We start from the raw sequence: 16158 nt of genomic DNA, 5'->3' as shown, positions 1-16158 counted from the left end.
TCATGCGGGCTTAAATATCAGTGTTTAGTTCGGGAATAAATACATCTTTATAGTCGCATGATAAGATGACCTCCATTTCTTTCGGAATAGTTTTATATTCGGCATTTGTTTTGGAAGCAACCCTAATATTTTACTTCGCAGAACATTTAGTCACTGCAAAATAATTAGTGATAAAGAAATTTTCAGCCTGTAAAATTGCTTCCCAGAACATGACAGTGCCCATGCGCAGTTTATAACGATGTCTTCGCAGGGAATAATTCGTAGCTTGCACTTTAACGTTACTGAAAATTAATCGCTGATTATTGTAAATTCTGTCGTGTGTAAAAGTTCTGTCACATGGTGAAATTTATTGGCATTGCAAAACAAAATAATCACACTACTAATTTACCTGTTATATATTAACATCACACACATCAGAAATCCCTTATACTTTTCTCGGCTTGAGGAAATCATATACAGTTAGTAGCGCATGCATTATTACACTATCACATTCTATGACAGTGGCCGCAAAAAGCATCTCAGGCAAATTCAATCCCCTCAGCGCTGTACACGTGAACAATCAGCTTTCCTGTGCGGCGAGGTTTCCTGTATAGTGTCGGCGTGACCTCATTTTTGGGGAATACTTGTGCGTGGTTGTCTAGGCCAGAGTTGATGGGCACTCAGTCTAAAGCAACTCGCCATGCTGTGCTCTGCCAGTGCTACATTTAACCTGCTTAATCCTCGAGTCAAGCACGATATAATGAACAAAGCTTTCTCGATTCAATCTAAAGTACTGCAGGTATCTGCGTGGGCTTGACAGTGAATTCGCCGGTCTCATTCGCATGAGACACGCACAAACTGTTTAAAAGTCGATAAGAAAAACAAAGCTGTCATTAGGCAGGCCCAAGCATTAGGCGCGTGAGCGCGGTGCAGCGCAAGAAACGTGCAAAGTAAATCTGGAAGTCTCGTGGTTGCGCACTTTGTTTTTCTAAAATCCGCTCTTCTTCTGCTGCATTGGCGAAATACTTGGATTTTTTTTCTGCAATTATGCAGAAATACTTCAGAAGACACGTTTTCATCGCCAACAAACCCGCCGTAAACTCGGAAGCAGACCTACGCAGCGTGCGTTCCTGCGAGCGCCGCCGGCTGCCGATCCACACTGGATGGATGGATGGATGGAATGGATGGATGGAATATAGGACCGTCCCCTTTGAAACGGGGTGGTAGCAGTAGCTATCATGCTCATTTTTCTCCATATATCTTAATTATTGATTTAGAATGGTTAACTAAACCATCATTCTATTTATTAAATTTTGCTCCTACATTACTAACATTATGTCACTTCTCTGCTTTTAAGCCACCAATCTTCCAGCCGTTTTTTGCTAGCTTCCACCGCCGGTTTATTCACCCGGCCACTGTTATCTCTAAACCCCACAGCTGCAGGAACAGTGATTGCGCCTGCATCAACTTCCGGATGGATACCATTGCATTCGAGTATAATATGGTCAATTATTTCACTGGAGTTTCCACATACAGCACATGCGTCATCTCCATTGTTAAACTTCTTTTTGTAGCTTCGTGTTCTAAGGCACCCTGATCTAGCTTCAAAAAGTAGGGCACTGCGTCTTGAGTTATCAAAGAAATCTTCCTTCCTGAACTGCATTTTCCACTTTCGGTATAATTCCACACTGTTTTTTTTTTCCATCGATTTTATCCAATTTTTACCTGTGTTTTTCACCTGTTGCTTAATGCTTTTTATTTCTCCGTCCATGTTACTAGCATACTTAGTAGTTAGTTTCCTAGTTCTTTGGCACAGGTATTTAAATACCTTAGCTGCCCATCTGTTACTGTCCAATTTCCTCAGGCGTTCCTCATATAATATTTTATTCTGAGCTTCCCGTACTTCGAAAGATGCCCAGCCCATATCTCCCTGTACCGCCTCATTTGTAGCTTTGCCGTGGGCACCTAGTGCTAATCGTCCAACGGATCTCTGATTTCTTTCTAATGTCGACTGTACCTCTGATTTTAGGCACAAAACCGCATTTCCGAAAGTAAGTCCGGGCACCATAATTTCTTTCCATATACCCCTCAATACCTCATACCTATTGTATCCCCACAATGCCTTATGCTTCATTATCCCGGCATTCCATTGCCCTTTGGCCTTAAGTGATTGCTCATGCTTTCCAATGTATGCCAATCCTTCGTTTACCCATACCCCCAAATATTTATATTCTGCTACTCTAGGTATTTCAAGGCCTTGTATTTTAAGACCCTGATCAGTTGAGCCGTTGAAAATCATCAGACCCGACTTAACTGCGCTGAAACTGAAGCCTAGAGCGTCCCCTTCGTCTCCGCAATACTTAACTAGAGTTTGCAATTCTTCCAGACTCTCAGTTAGCAGCACAATATCGTCTGCATACATCAAACCGGGAAGGCGCTGCTCTACCGCCTTTCCACCTAATCTATATGACAGGTTAAAACCTAAGTTACCGTCTTGTATCCTCCGTTCCAGGTTTATCATATAAAGCATGAACAGCAACGGTGATAGAGGACAGCCTTGTCTTAATCCTTTGCATACTTTGACATCCTCCGTACTTCTTATCCCTTCCCACGTAATTTCTACTTTGTTATCACGGTATATTTCCTGTAGGAACTCTATCATCTCATAACCGATACCTTCTTCTTTTAATATGTTCCACAGGAGTTCCCTGCTTACGTCGTCGTACGCCCCGTTTATGTCCAGGAAGGCCAAATACAAAGGTCTATTTTCCACTCTAGATATTTCGATGCATTGGGTAAGTACGAACAGGCTATCATCTAAGCGCCTACCATTTCTAAAGCCGTTCTGAAGTTCTCCGAGTATCTTGTTACTTTCTACCCATGCTTTCACCTTTAATTTCGCCGCCTGCATGGCTAACCTGTACATTACAGATGTTATGGTAATCGGCCTGCAGGATTTTATGTGCATCCTTTCTCCCTTCCCTTTATAAATGAAATTCATTTTACTCTGCCGCCAGCTGTCCGGAATTTGCTTATTCGTTATGACTGTTTCCAAAGCTTTTAACAACGTTTCCTTACTTTTTGGACCGAGTTCATTAATCAGCTTGATCGGAATTCCATCTATTCCTGTAGATGTGTTTTTAGGAATATTTTTGTCTGCCTTTTTCCAGTTTAGATTGGTCAGTTATAAGGTGCTTTGTATTCTGCTACCTTGTGTTGCTTCCTGATTTGCGGAGATTACCCTATCGTCGTTCTTAAATGACTCGGCTATAACTGATGTAATGTAGTTCACTGCGTTGTCCCCCTTTAAACAATTTCCCTCGTTATCTTGAATCCGATCTTGATTTCTTTGATTCTTCTTCCCTAGCCAGCTTATATGGTTCCAGAATTTTCTTGCTCCGCCTCTAGAGGCATCGTGTATATCAGCCATCCAGCGATCGGTGGACTGTCTTATTTTACTTTGGACGAGGGCCTGCACTTGAAGTTTCTTTTGTCGATATGATTCCCATTTTTGGTCGATTTCCTCCTGAGAAGCCTGTGCTTTCTTTGCCATTCGGTGTTCCCTTGAAGCAGCCCGTCGTTGTTCAATAGCTTCCCTGATTTCCTTATTCCACCAGCTCCGCGGCTTCCTCTTTCCATTCCAGCGGTTTGCTACTTTAACCTCCTGAATTTTACTCCTTATGAGTAGTTCTACGTGTTCATAATCCCAATCTTCCATGGGGCTTTTCTCTATTGCTTCCTCTATGTCTTCTGCTATCTGTGCTATTTGATCGTCGTTTAATTTTGCGTTTACGTTTTGTCTAAGTTCCATTTCTCTTTTCATCAAGGGCCCCATCTGCAGACTAATACGTTTATGATCACTTCCCAGACTACACTCCCCTTCTTAATCTATTTCCATTTCCTGCGACATTAGACAATAGTCAATGGTCGTCTGCCTGTTGCGGAATTCCCACGTGATTTGGCCTTCACATTTTGTTTCTCTATTTACTATAACTAGATCGTGTCGCTCGCAGAAATCTAGCAATAGCTTTCCGTTACAATCCGTGTATCCATCCAGATCGTCGATGTGGCCGTTCATGTCCCCCAGGTGGCGCCACCGTCACACTACCGGTGTGACGGTGGCGCCACCTCTAGGTCGATCTCGCGGCGAATAGCCATTTTAAGGCGAGTGTTTATTGGCTCATGCTCCGTCTGTTCGTATCGCTTTCATTTGATGCCATCATCAGTAGTGTAGTATGTTCCTTGAAATAAAAGGGCCATTTGTTTAACCCACACCAGCTACACCAGTGTAGCAAATCTTCTATACCAAACAATTTTTGCTCCACTGGTGTAGGCGGTGCAGGTTAAAAAATTGGCCCTAAAAGATGATGTCTTGACTGGTGTAGTATCACGTGCCATGAAATAAATAATGACACATAAGTGGTGTAGTATGCCGTACCTTGAAATATGCATGACGTCGTCAGTAGTGTAGTATTTCGTAACTTGAAATAAATGATAACGTCATCAGTGCTGTAGTATTCGTGCCTTGAAATGAGTGTGACTATATGGCCTCATCAGATGGCGATGTCAGCATGACGTCACATCCAGCTATGTCTAATGAGCGGAAGCGGCCTGCTACGTCGCCCGAAACCGGTGGGAGGCGCCTACTTCCAGTCGCCACCGCCGCGGCGCCACCGTTCGGGGACAGCCGCGCGCGGAGAGCTGCGCCTGGCTGCGCTTTGAGGGAGGCGTCGGCGTGGTAGAAGCGTTTTATTTTAAGGATATAAGAGCTCCGCTTCATACAGTTTGGCAACAAGAATTAGTATATACTGTCGTGTCTAGTGTGACCATGTCAGCACTTAGCGCTTGCTCGGCAAGGATGTATACTGGAGTGTACCCCGAAAAACTTATAGTCACGGTGGTTCAAGGCCACTCGAATGGAGAGCTCGCATTACCGTGATGTTTCATCGAATCCAGTTGTTCGTCACATTAAAATGTGACCCGGCTGTGAACAATTCGAAGCTGTTCAGCAGCCATGGTAGCCTAATGCATAACCACTTGACTATGTCGCAAATTCCGTGTGTCATTTTCATACCATTTACTCATTCCTGCATACAGCTTTTATACACAAATTGATGTCAACTTGTTCTAAGCTGCCAGCGCTATCCAATAAAAAAATGTCCTACTATGAGCAACCTCTGTGAAAATGCGACATGTAACCAACCTTTCTATCTCATTGTGACAAATTTTACGGTGACAATATCAAGATTTTTATTAGGGGTAATCTAGATGATAACCTGGGATCTTCTACTCAGTTGGAGACCTTAAACTTTGTACGCCAGAACGCTATCACTCATGGCTTCCCGCATTTTGCATGACCGGACAGAGTAAGCACGCTCGATAGAGCCGGTCTGCCTCAAGGTGCTACGTATATGCGCCGAAAGTTTTTATTACTATCTTTATTGTCTCCTCGCAAATCCATACAATTTTGCTGGTTCGTAATTTTCAATGGAAAAACGCGCATCGAGTGTTGCTGTTGTGAACAACGGTCGCAACGGTCAGAGCAACGGTCGTGTAGCCCCTCTTCTTCTTGGTCATGGATGGCACGGATCATATCTTTCCAGCTGATTTTAAAAATATTTGTCAAGCAGAATATAAGAAATCCTTCAAATTATTTCACCTGAACACCCAGTCAGCAAAAAATAAGTGTGCCCAGCTTGAGGTACTTTTCAGTCAGTTTCACTTCATGCTTGATATTATTATGCTAACGGAGACTTGGTATACCGAAAGTACTGATATAATAAGCTTGCCAATGTACAACAATTATTTTCTAAATCGTACTTCAGGTCGTGGAGGAGGCGTTTCGGTAATGGTTAAGAAATATCTTTTTGGTGAAATGCTGCCCGAGTTTACATGCTCACACAAAGACTTCGAAGTTCTGTCTTTGCTAATCAATAGGCAACTCATAGCAGTTGTTTATCTTCCTCCAGATGGTAACTGTAAAAGTTTTTTCAGTTTTCTCGAGTCTCTTCTCGGTTTTGCAGATAAAAATAAGCTCAGTGTTGTCCTTGGTGGTGATTATAACATAAACATGCTTTCCGACACTCCAGCAAAAAAGGAACTAGAGCAGCTAATTGAGCCTTTTGGATGTGAAAACGTTATAAAAACTCCTACGCGGGTAACTCACACGTCATCGTCTTTAATTGATATGTTTATAACAAACATTCACCGGACTGGCCATAAAGCAGGAGTAGTATGTACTGATATTAGCTATCACTATGGCATATATCTGTGTCTTCCAAATATTTCACACATTAAATATAAACCGGAACCGCGACTGTTTCAAGAGATTTCGGAGCGCACTTTGAGCATCTTCAGAGAAAAAATATGCGACATAAACTGGGAAGACGTTCGTCAAGAAAGCAATGCAGATTCCGCTTACAATGTGTTCATGGATCATTTCTTGAAAGCCTACAGGGAGTCTTTTCCGTATAAAGTTCTTCGAAACAGAAAAAAAATTAGGAAACCTTGGATTTCACCTGAATTATTTAGCAGAATAAATGCTAAAGATAATCTGTACAAACAATTCCTGAAGACGCGTGATCTTGGAACTGTGAAGTCGTACAAGTCGCTTCGAAATAAATTAACAAAAGAAATTAGACGTGCAAGAGAACAATACTTCTATAATCAATTCTCTTCTTGCGGAACCAGAACTGACCTGACATGGAAAAAGCTCACTTATTTCATAAATCCTAGTCCTTGCCAAAGTGAACCAATGAAAATTAAATGGAAGGATGTGCAGCTAAGTGGGTCCTGTTTAGCTAACACATTTAATGATTATTTTGTTGAAGTAGGTTCAAATAATAGTGATAACCACTCGTTGAGCTATATTGGGTCAGCGAATGATGAATCCATTTTCTTGAGTCCTGTGATTGACGTTGAAGTGATTTCCACCTTCGCAGGGTTAAACAGTGCCACCGATGCCGATGGTCTAAAAATCAAGCCTGTGAAATTTGTACTGGATTTAATATCACCATGCCTAAGCCACATTTTCAACCTCTGTTTGTCTCAAGGCCGATTCCCCAAGCGAATGCAGATAGCTAAAGTGACAGTTTTGCACAAAAAAGGGAATAAAAACGATATCGCGAACTACAGACCTATATCTGTGTTGTCCGTTTTTTCTAAAGGGCTGGAGAAGATAATATTAAACAGAATGTTGAATATTAGCCATAAGTACGGGATAATGAACTCTGCACAGTTTGGTTTTCGCAAACATCGATCAACGGAACTTGCTCTATTGACACAAAAAGAGTTTATAATGAAAGCGTTCGAAGAAGAACAGTTAGCTTTAGGAATTTACGTAGATTTTTGCAAAGCTTTTGATTGCATAGATCACAATATACTTTTAAAAAAGTTGGAAATATATGGTTTCCGTGGAACTGCTCTCTCACTTTTAAAATCTTATTTGGCTAGCCGTAGACAGTTTGTTCAACTTGGGCCCTATCTTTCTGACACCAAGTCAATCTTATCAGGCGTGCCTCAGGGTAGCATCCTGGGGCCATTTTTATTTAATACATACGTAAATGATATTGTTGACATAGACGACCAAGCCAAATTTGTCATTTATGCAGACGACACGACATTACTTTTTTCGGCGACTTCGCCTAATCATTTAATTGACCAGGCAAACAGAGCGCTTATAAGGCTTGAAGAATGGTCTGAACGAAACAAGTTGACAGTAAATGCCAATATATTCTCTTTCGTCCGAAAAATAGAAACGTGTTTATCAATGAAGATATCAGATATAATAATTCAGTAGTAGATATCGTTAGCTCATTTAAAATACTTGGTGTAGTTTTCACAGGACAGATGTCATGGGACGCCCAGGTAGATTACATTGTACACAAGTTGTCACGTGCTGTTGGCTTGATTAATATCAACAAACACACCTTCCCTACTCAAGTTAAAGTTCTTATATACAATGCACTGTTTCACTCGCACATAAAATATTGTCATTTGGTGTGGGGAACGACAACCCTAAGAAACATGCATAAAATACATCGACTGCAGAAAAAAATGTTAAGAATTATATCTAACGTTCCTTATGACCATCCATCTCTTCCACTTTACCAGGAACATAACATAATGGCGATTCATGATATGTACGCTTATCACTTAGCTTTAGCCTATAAAAAGGAAATACGTAACAATGTCAGCTTTTTGAGAGAACTGGCTTGCCTGCAGAGAAAGGAAGTGCATTACCCTACTCGTAACTCAGACATATGGAGCGAATTTCAATGCCGCACAAATTATGGTGAGCAGATGATTCAATAACGCCTTCCAAAATTCTTAAACTTACTGCATAAGCATGATTTTCAACTCGAACAGTCATCGAAAGATGACGTCAGAGTAGTTTTATCAGCGACTGAACCTGTTTGTCTTTGATATGTTATTTGAAGAATTCAAAGTTGTTATCTTGATGTACTACCTTTGTGACGGGAATTGATTGCGATTGTTTTTCTTTTGTGTAAAAACTCAATTTTTGAATGTTTTGCTGTCTTTTCTTCTTCTTTTCTGTGTGCGACAGTTTGACACTGCTATTATGATTACTGTCACTGCTGCATTGCTGACACTGCTATTATTACTACTGCTATATGGAAAGAAACTGGCCCTTTTTTTTTGTTGTTTTACTTTGCCTGATCATACTGCGATCTCGCTTTTCTTTTTTTTTTTACCGACTCTCTGTTCATGTGCAATAAGGTGCTGGTTCTTATCAATTTTTTTATGCGCTATCTTTGAAAGCGATGTCTCGTCGAATGTACTTCTATTTATTTTATTTTGCTGTTTTTTTGTGGACGCTACACTGCTCTGCCTATGTATATTTACTTTGTATTTTCTTTGGGGGGGGGGGGTGGGAGCTCGTCAAGCCGATTGCTCGGCTTTTTCCCCCTGCCTCCCCCATCACTTTGATGTAAAATAAAGGTATTATTATAAACTCTCAGCTGTGATCACAAGAATGTTCACGCATCAAAGCGCAACTGCAGCCGAGATTCAGCGAGCAGCCGAGTACGCTTATTTAATGGCCACACAAAAAAAGGGAGCAAATTACCAATCGCAGACGGAAAACTTTTCTTGGGAGAGGTTTATGCCATAGCCATACAGATCGCTCCACTGTTGAGTTGACATTTCCAGCCCAGCTCGCTATCAGTGGGGGCAGCAACTTAACGATATCTTGCATAGCGCCTTAGCATGGGCATGATCATTGTTTTTATATATTAGCTGCAGGTACTGTGTACAATGAGAAAACAGTGATGAAACCAAAAGTTTACACAGCTTGCTTATACTTCACCGGACCTCTTCAGACTTCATCATCCTGTTAATGAAGGTGCTCGTAAGCTGACAAAGCTTGATTACTTCCTTTGCGGGGTACATCAAGCCTGCATTGTCCTTGGTTTTCATTAACCTGTAACTGGTCCAGTTGACTATATTTCCTGCAACAGGCTCTTGCTTGACTGACATGTCGCCTCAAAACCATTACCAAATATCGCATAATTTAAGTAACAACCTGGTAGTGATAAACAAAACTTGGGGTTCTTAAGTCTCCTTGAGGAGCCTCGTTAGAGTGCCCGCACTTTGCTACCTGCTTATTCACCGTATCCCGTAATTGCTTCCTCTGTCGCATATCATTAAAATGCAGCCTTAAGCCACAGCATTATATTAAACAGCACCCTACACATAGCTATATAAAGCCCCTCTTTACCGAAGCCGTACGAACATGCCCTATAAGAGTATAGTGTGCCTGACTTGGGATCCAAGGGTCCCACTTTCAATAATTCCCATTTCACCCTTACATCTTATTGACTCTATCCGGTTTGGCAGCTCCTGCCACATTTAACATGTCACATGTTCTCATTGCGCCAAAGGTGTCTGGCCATGTCACCAACTAAAGTGCCTCTTACCAAAGAGGTATTTTTCCGACTTTCCGCCGACAGAGCGGGCGCCAGATTTTCTGTGGAACGTGGCTTTTTAGTTTATCGCATCGGCTCAGACAGTCTCAAGAGTATAAACAAATGTTGTATGCACGAGCTTCTTGCTTGCAAGGCCACTCAGACTAGCGCGGCAAAATTTAGAACTAATTGTATGCTTATATATATAAAAAAACCATTCGTACCTTTTTCTGATATGTCCTCGCAACATTACCTGCGAGAAAAGCGTCTGGTGCTACCTCATCGTGTTTATCTGCCTCACAACACATCGTTAAAAAACCTAGTTCATTGGCCAGCTCCCTGGTAACTAAATAGGTTAAACAACATGACGGGAACACAGGAAAAGAGGACGACACAACTAGCGCGGTTGTGCCGTCCTCTTCTCCTGTGTTCCCTTTACGTTGTTTGCACAGTTAACCTATAATTAATCACCAACACGTCCAATCTGCTGTCCCTTGTAGCAAATTCAACGGCAGCTGATAGTGCATTATGCTTCAGCATCTGGACTTTTTAACCTCAGCGGCGCTTTCATTTCAGAGGAAGCGAGTGCATTTCCACTCCTCGCGGCTGTCTTTGCCTGAAGCGAGCTCAGCAGATAAACTTAAAGGGTCTCTTAGATGTCTCTTAAGCGCACGACGGCGAAAGCCTACCCTTCTATCATTTGCCTCTCATCGTTTACAACAGTTCGTCATTTCAAGTCGTCGTTTGATATATTGGTCGTTTCTCAGTCATGATGAGTCTGCCCCTTATCACTCATAACTCAGCCGGTTACTCATTTAGAATTAGCAGTGGTCATTACATGTCGTTTCACATATTGGTCATTTCGTAGTCATTAACAGTAATGATGAGACATGCCTAGCTATTATAGTCATTACCACACATCGCTAAGCACTTTTACTCATTTCTAATCAATTGCGGTCAATACATGTCGTAGAGTGATATACTGGTCATTACAAATCATTTTAGTCATTATTAACTCATATTAGTCATTAGCATTAGTCATTACCTCTATCAATGTCTATAACTTTGGTTGATTACCTATCACCATCAATCATTTTCGTTCTTAATCTCCCTCCTTGCACGTCCGCTTTTGCGACTGGAACACCAGTGCACAGATGCGACGCACAGATAACAGGCACAGCTTCTGCGCATAGATTTTTGCTCCATGAGCCTAGAACGGCTTTCGCCTTAAAAAACAAACGCATCCAGTCTCACCGTTAACGTGCTTGCACACGCGCACACAAAATGTTTGCGTTTACTACGCAGACGCGAGGCGAATGCGCCCAGAAATGAAGCAAGCAGCGCGCTCAGAGCCGGCGACCCTGGCGGCGACGTGTCCCCGAACAGTGGTGCCCTCAGCAGAAATAGCGGGCGCAACTGTAAACTCTCCAAGGACGCGCTTGCCCATTGGCGGCGGCGCGACGCAGCAGGCCGCACCCAGTGCGCTTCCATGGAGCGGCCGTGTATCTGGTCATGACGAAACCTGGCGATTCATGCCAACTAAGGCTGATTCACGCCAACTAAGGCTGGCCGAGGAGGTGGGGTAGGGCGGCTGATCCTAGCCCTGATGGGGCTGGGACAGACAGGTCACCGCCGCTTGCGGAGGGGGCTAGCCTGCCATCGTATTTTATCTGTTGTAGGCTGCCATTGCACCCACTGCTTCGGTGGCGGGTGCGCGCGTCTTTCTCTTCCTCTTCTTTTTCTTTCTTCTCTATTTTCCATTCTGTCCGCACGAGGCAGCGGAGGTGGCTTAGCTGAAGAGCCAGTAGCAGGCCAGTGCAGTTTGTTTTCCTTGTTCCTACTGCCACAACAACAACAACATACGAAGCTGACCCCGCCGGGTATTCGTTCCCGGAATCCGTGCGTCGCCTTTTATTTGGCGCTTCCTCGTACGCCTCACCACACCAGTAGACGCAGAACAGCAGGCAGAGCCGCATTCCAAATTGAATTATCCCTTTCAGTCAGACATTATGTTCTGGTGTCGATAAAAATTTAAAAACTTTTGTGTACAGTTTTACATTGATATACCACAAAAATATCAATTGCTCAAAACATTGCTAAACTAAAAAAATTGAGAGTTGCTTGGCTTGGTTAAGACTGGTAATTGCGAAGGCAATAGCTATGGCTACGCCTAGGTTCAGCTGGTGGTGTAGCTGGTTGTGGTGCTTGTGGTTATGCTTATGGTTATGCAGTGATTCACTCTGGCCACGGCATATGGCTCAACTATTGTTTATTACGGGGTGCTACCTGGTTATTCTATGTATAACTAGTAGCGAGGCAAGGAGTGCCGTGGCTTCAACGATATACTTGGTTGTGGGTGAGGTTAAGGCAGAATGTACAACTGCCGCTCCGTCACCGGCTGCAACGGCATTCTTTACGCCAGCAGTAATGAAAGCATCCCTGGAGACTGCGTTGGTTCCACCTGCCCCTAGGCCACCTCCTATAGTATCCAACGTTGCAACCCCGGCGGTAGCTGCGGTAGGAGCGGCAGTTAGGCCGCGGTTAGAAGCTACCACCTCGCGAGTTCACGGCGCGAGTTGGGGGCCCTGTTTTTGCGGCAGATGGGATGACGTCACTCCGGCTGTAGCGCTCCCTCACGGAGGGAGCGGGAGTTAGGCCGCGTTTGGTAGCTACCTCCACTCTAGTTGACTGACTGATTTATAGAAAGGGAAAGACGCGGTAACTGTCTCACTTGTTTTCTGTAGACACCTCAACCGCGCGGTAAGGGAAGGAAGGAAGGTGGGAGTGAAAGTGGAAATAGAGAAAGAGGAGCCGTAGTGGTGAGCTACGGAGTTAATTTGACCACCTGGGCATCTTTAACGTGTCCTGACATCGCACATCACAAGGATGCCGCTTGGTTTCGCCTCCATTCTCCATTGGCACGTTGACTGAGCAGTAAGAAAAAAAAAGGAAGGGGGAGTGAAAAGAGGGAGAAAGAGCAATCGTTGTGGAGAGCTTTGGTCCACCGCGCCACAGACCATTGTACTTCAGTGGCCCAAAGTGTCCCATAGAATTTCACTTCGCTTCTGAACCGATTCCGTACATGCCGAGCGTCCCCCCCCCCCCAGCATTTCTTCTACCTTAGTAACCTTAGTACGCGTCGCAGTCTATCCGATCCGTGAATCAGGCAGTATGTTTTGCCCATCAATCCGCAAACATGTCCAGTGTCTCCATGACGGAACTGTGTTCCTCCTCCTCTCACCCTTCCGCACTCGGAAAAATGAAAGGTCAAATAGGCTTTAGACATCAGTTTTAGGGAGTATGCAGGTAGTACTTCTGCGGCACTAAAAACTGAGGACGCCAGTGTGTGTCAAACACTATCATGTCTGACCCTAAATGCCCGATCTTAAGTGTCCCGCTAACTTTTCCATTCTACCACCGGCCTCTCCCAACAATGTCATCGCGCTGCCACTCTGTCTGTGTTCATGTTGTTGCTAGAATGCGCCATTACGTCATCAGTGGCGGGCTCCATTGCAATCGCGTCGGTATGACGTCACCGCGAGCGCGAATTTTGCCATGCTGTGTTGCCATGGGGGCCGGGTCAGAAGGCCGATTCCCGGTAGAGGATGAATTTGATTAAGGTTAATCAGAACTCTGCCATCATTTTATTGAGAGGTGTAGTGTGACTTTCTGTGGACAAATGGACGCACGCTCATAAGCCAACAAAAACTTACGCCTTAAACGACGTCCAGTCAGGTTTGCGGTAGGCGTTAAAACGAGCTCTGCAGCGACCTCATTGAACAAATGCGAAAGCTTGCCGTTGCTTCTGCCAGGAGGCATTCTTCTGCACACGGTTCATCGCGCTCCCTTAATATAGCTTTTGCTAGCAACGCAGAGCTGATGCCGCAGATAATAAATTTCGTTTCCTTGACGCGCTTTCATTGCAGTGCTTTTAAAGTGCGAGATAGGACGCCCCATCCTCACCCTGTCGCATGGCGTTCCATGGCGACTGCTCGGTACAGGGCTCTTGCAAGCGAGGTATTTGGGTAAGGCGCTGCTTCTCTCGTTTGGCGTTCTTACAGCCACGCTACATTCTTATTAAACGTGATTGCCGAATGACCTTGTCACGTGATACTTTCATAACCACATGATATTTTCGTGTAACTTGACTGTGACGTGACCGTGGCACGCGATACTTTTATAGCTACGTGTCTTTTTTGTGAAACTTCACTGTCGCTCGACCTTTTCAAGTGACATTCCAATACTAAAAGGACACCTGAGACCCATGACTCAGCACTTTTAAGGCAAAAGCCCTTCTAGGCTCAAGGAACGAAATCTGGCGGGCGAGGGTTGCTCGAGAGATCTCTCATATTCCGTGAGATTTTCCGAGATGTGTTTTTTCTGGCGTTTCTGCCATCCGCAATCAGATGCTTGAACACGCACCAAGGAAAGCCAAGCGACTAGATCGATGGTGTACCGTCTAAACTCACACTTGCCGAAAAACGTGACAGGTATTTCATCTTTAAATTCTTGTAAACTAATTATAATTATATATGACACTGCAACGAACGCTGATAAGAGGCAAACGATGAAAAGGAAATGATAGGAGATGAAGGATGTGGTTTCGCCGTTTCCTCTTGAGAGATATAGAGACCCTCTAACTGTTGACAACGTTATGATCCATGCTGAGCACTTGTGACCCAAATTTGGGCCCAAGACACAGCACTTTTGTGAGCCACAAGTCATGACTAATGGGCATGTACGGCAACACAAAACTTTAACCATGTCTTTAGCCACGAGTCCTAGATCATGACTAATGAGCATGGAGCATGAAAAACTACTATGATCCCCGAGACCATGGCAATGACATGACATACCATTTACGTACTACCGTATGTCAGCACGTTCACACATTACTCATTCCATCATCTGATGACTTCAGTCATGCGTTCCATTTTCCTTAATATTTTGCTTCCATGGTTTGTAAAAATGTTTGATGGCACAAAACCTTGTCTTTCGCCTCAATAACCGGTTGGGATCAAAGAGGACAGCCCAGCATGACAACACACAAGCTTGGCACACTCGGAACGCAAGGTGCGAATGTCGGCGAAGGAATCTTTGGGTCGAAACGCTTTAATAAATTGCTAACGGAAGGCTGCAATGTAGTATGGAAGCTGCAACACCGGCAGACATGTCACAAGAACCATGACCCCATCATAGTCGCGGGCGTGGCTAAATAACACAAAACTCTGTTCTCATTATCATGTCTTGCATGATTATCAATGCTGCTTAGTGAAGACACATGTCCACCAGTGGACCATCCCACCGCGGTGATGCAGTAGTTAGGGGCCTAGGACACTCGACTTCTGCGACCAAGAAAGGGGAATCCAATCCAGGACGCGGCTGCCACTTTTCGATGGAGGTGAAAAGCATGGCGCCACTGTGCAGTGCGATGACAGTGCAAGTTAAAGAAATCAAAGCGGTCGAAATTTCTGAAGCCCTCCTCTTCGGCGTCTCAGTAGTCTGAGTTTCTTTGGGACTTTAAACACCCCAATCCAAACCAGGTCACTAGCGGCCGGCCGCGATGGCTCAGTTGTTGAGATGATCAACTGTCGCAACAGGGTCATGCCTTCAAATCCGGGCTGCGGCGGCCGCTTTTAGATGGGGGTGAAACGCAAAGCGTCAATCTGATATACCATGTCATCAAGTACCAATTAAGAACTCGGTTAGGTCGAGAGACACGCAGTCCTCCACACAGCCTGTGCCACTTTTAGGACGTTAGTATCTGTAAATCAAGCGAAACCAAAAGCGCTTTCCGCTAGTGCTAAATATCATGAAAGTGTAGCAGTAAGCAACAATTTAGTCATGATGAGTCAGTCTTTTTGTGACAACGTTTATCTGTCAAGCATAGTAACATGCCTCACCGCATGGCATCATACACTCACAAGTCATTATGGCTCACCATCAATTATATCCTTTCGTGATATACCTATCACTGAAATTCTTGCATTTCTATTTTGTAATCTTCTTATGCCTTAATCTATTCACAGGTTCCATTTTGCTACTTCTAACAGAACAAACACAGACCTAACTGCGATAGCATCACGGTAACAACTCCGGCACTACGCTCAACAGACTTCTTACGCTTTAGTATAAACGTCTCTGAAAGACAATTCATAAATTGCAACCAACAGAAACAAAAAACATAATCCTTACCAGCTCTTTGTGGCTGTAGGCCTACTAGACGCAGCCGTGCGAATTGGGCTTTACACTG

Source organism: Amblyomma maculatum, chromosome 8 (assembly GCF_055883805.1).
Source record: "Amblyomma maculatum isolate TAMU_Amacu chromosome 8, ASM5588380v1, whole genome shotgun sequence".
NCBI lineage: Eukaryota > Metazoa > Arthropoda > Arachnida > Ixodida > Ixodidae > Amblyomma > Amblyomma maculatum.
This window is presented reverse-complemented; position numbering follows the sequence as displayed.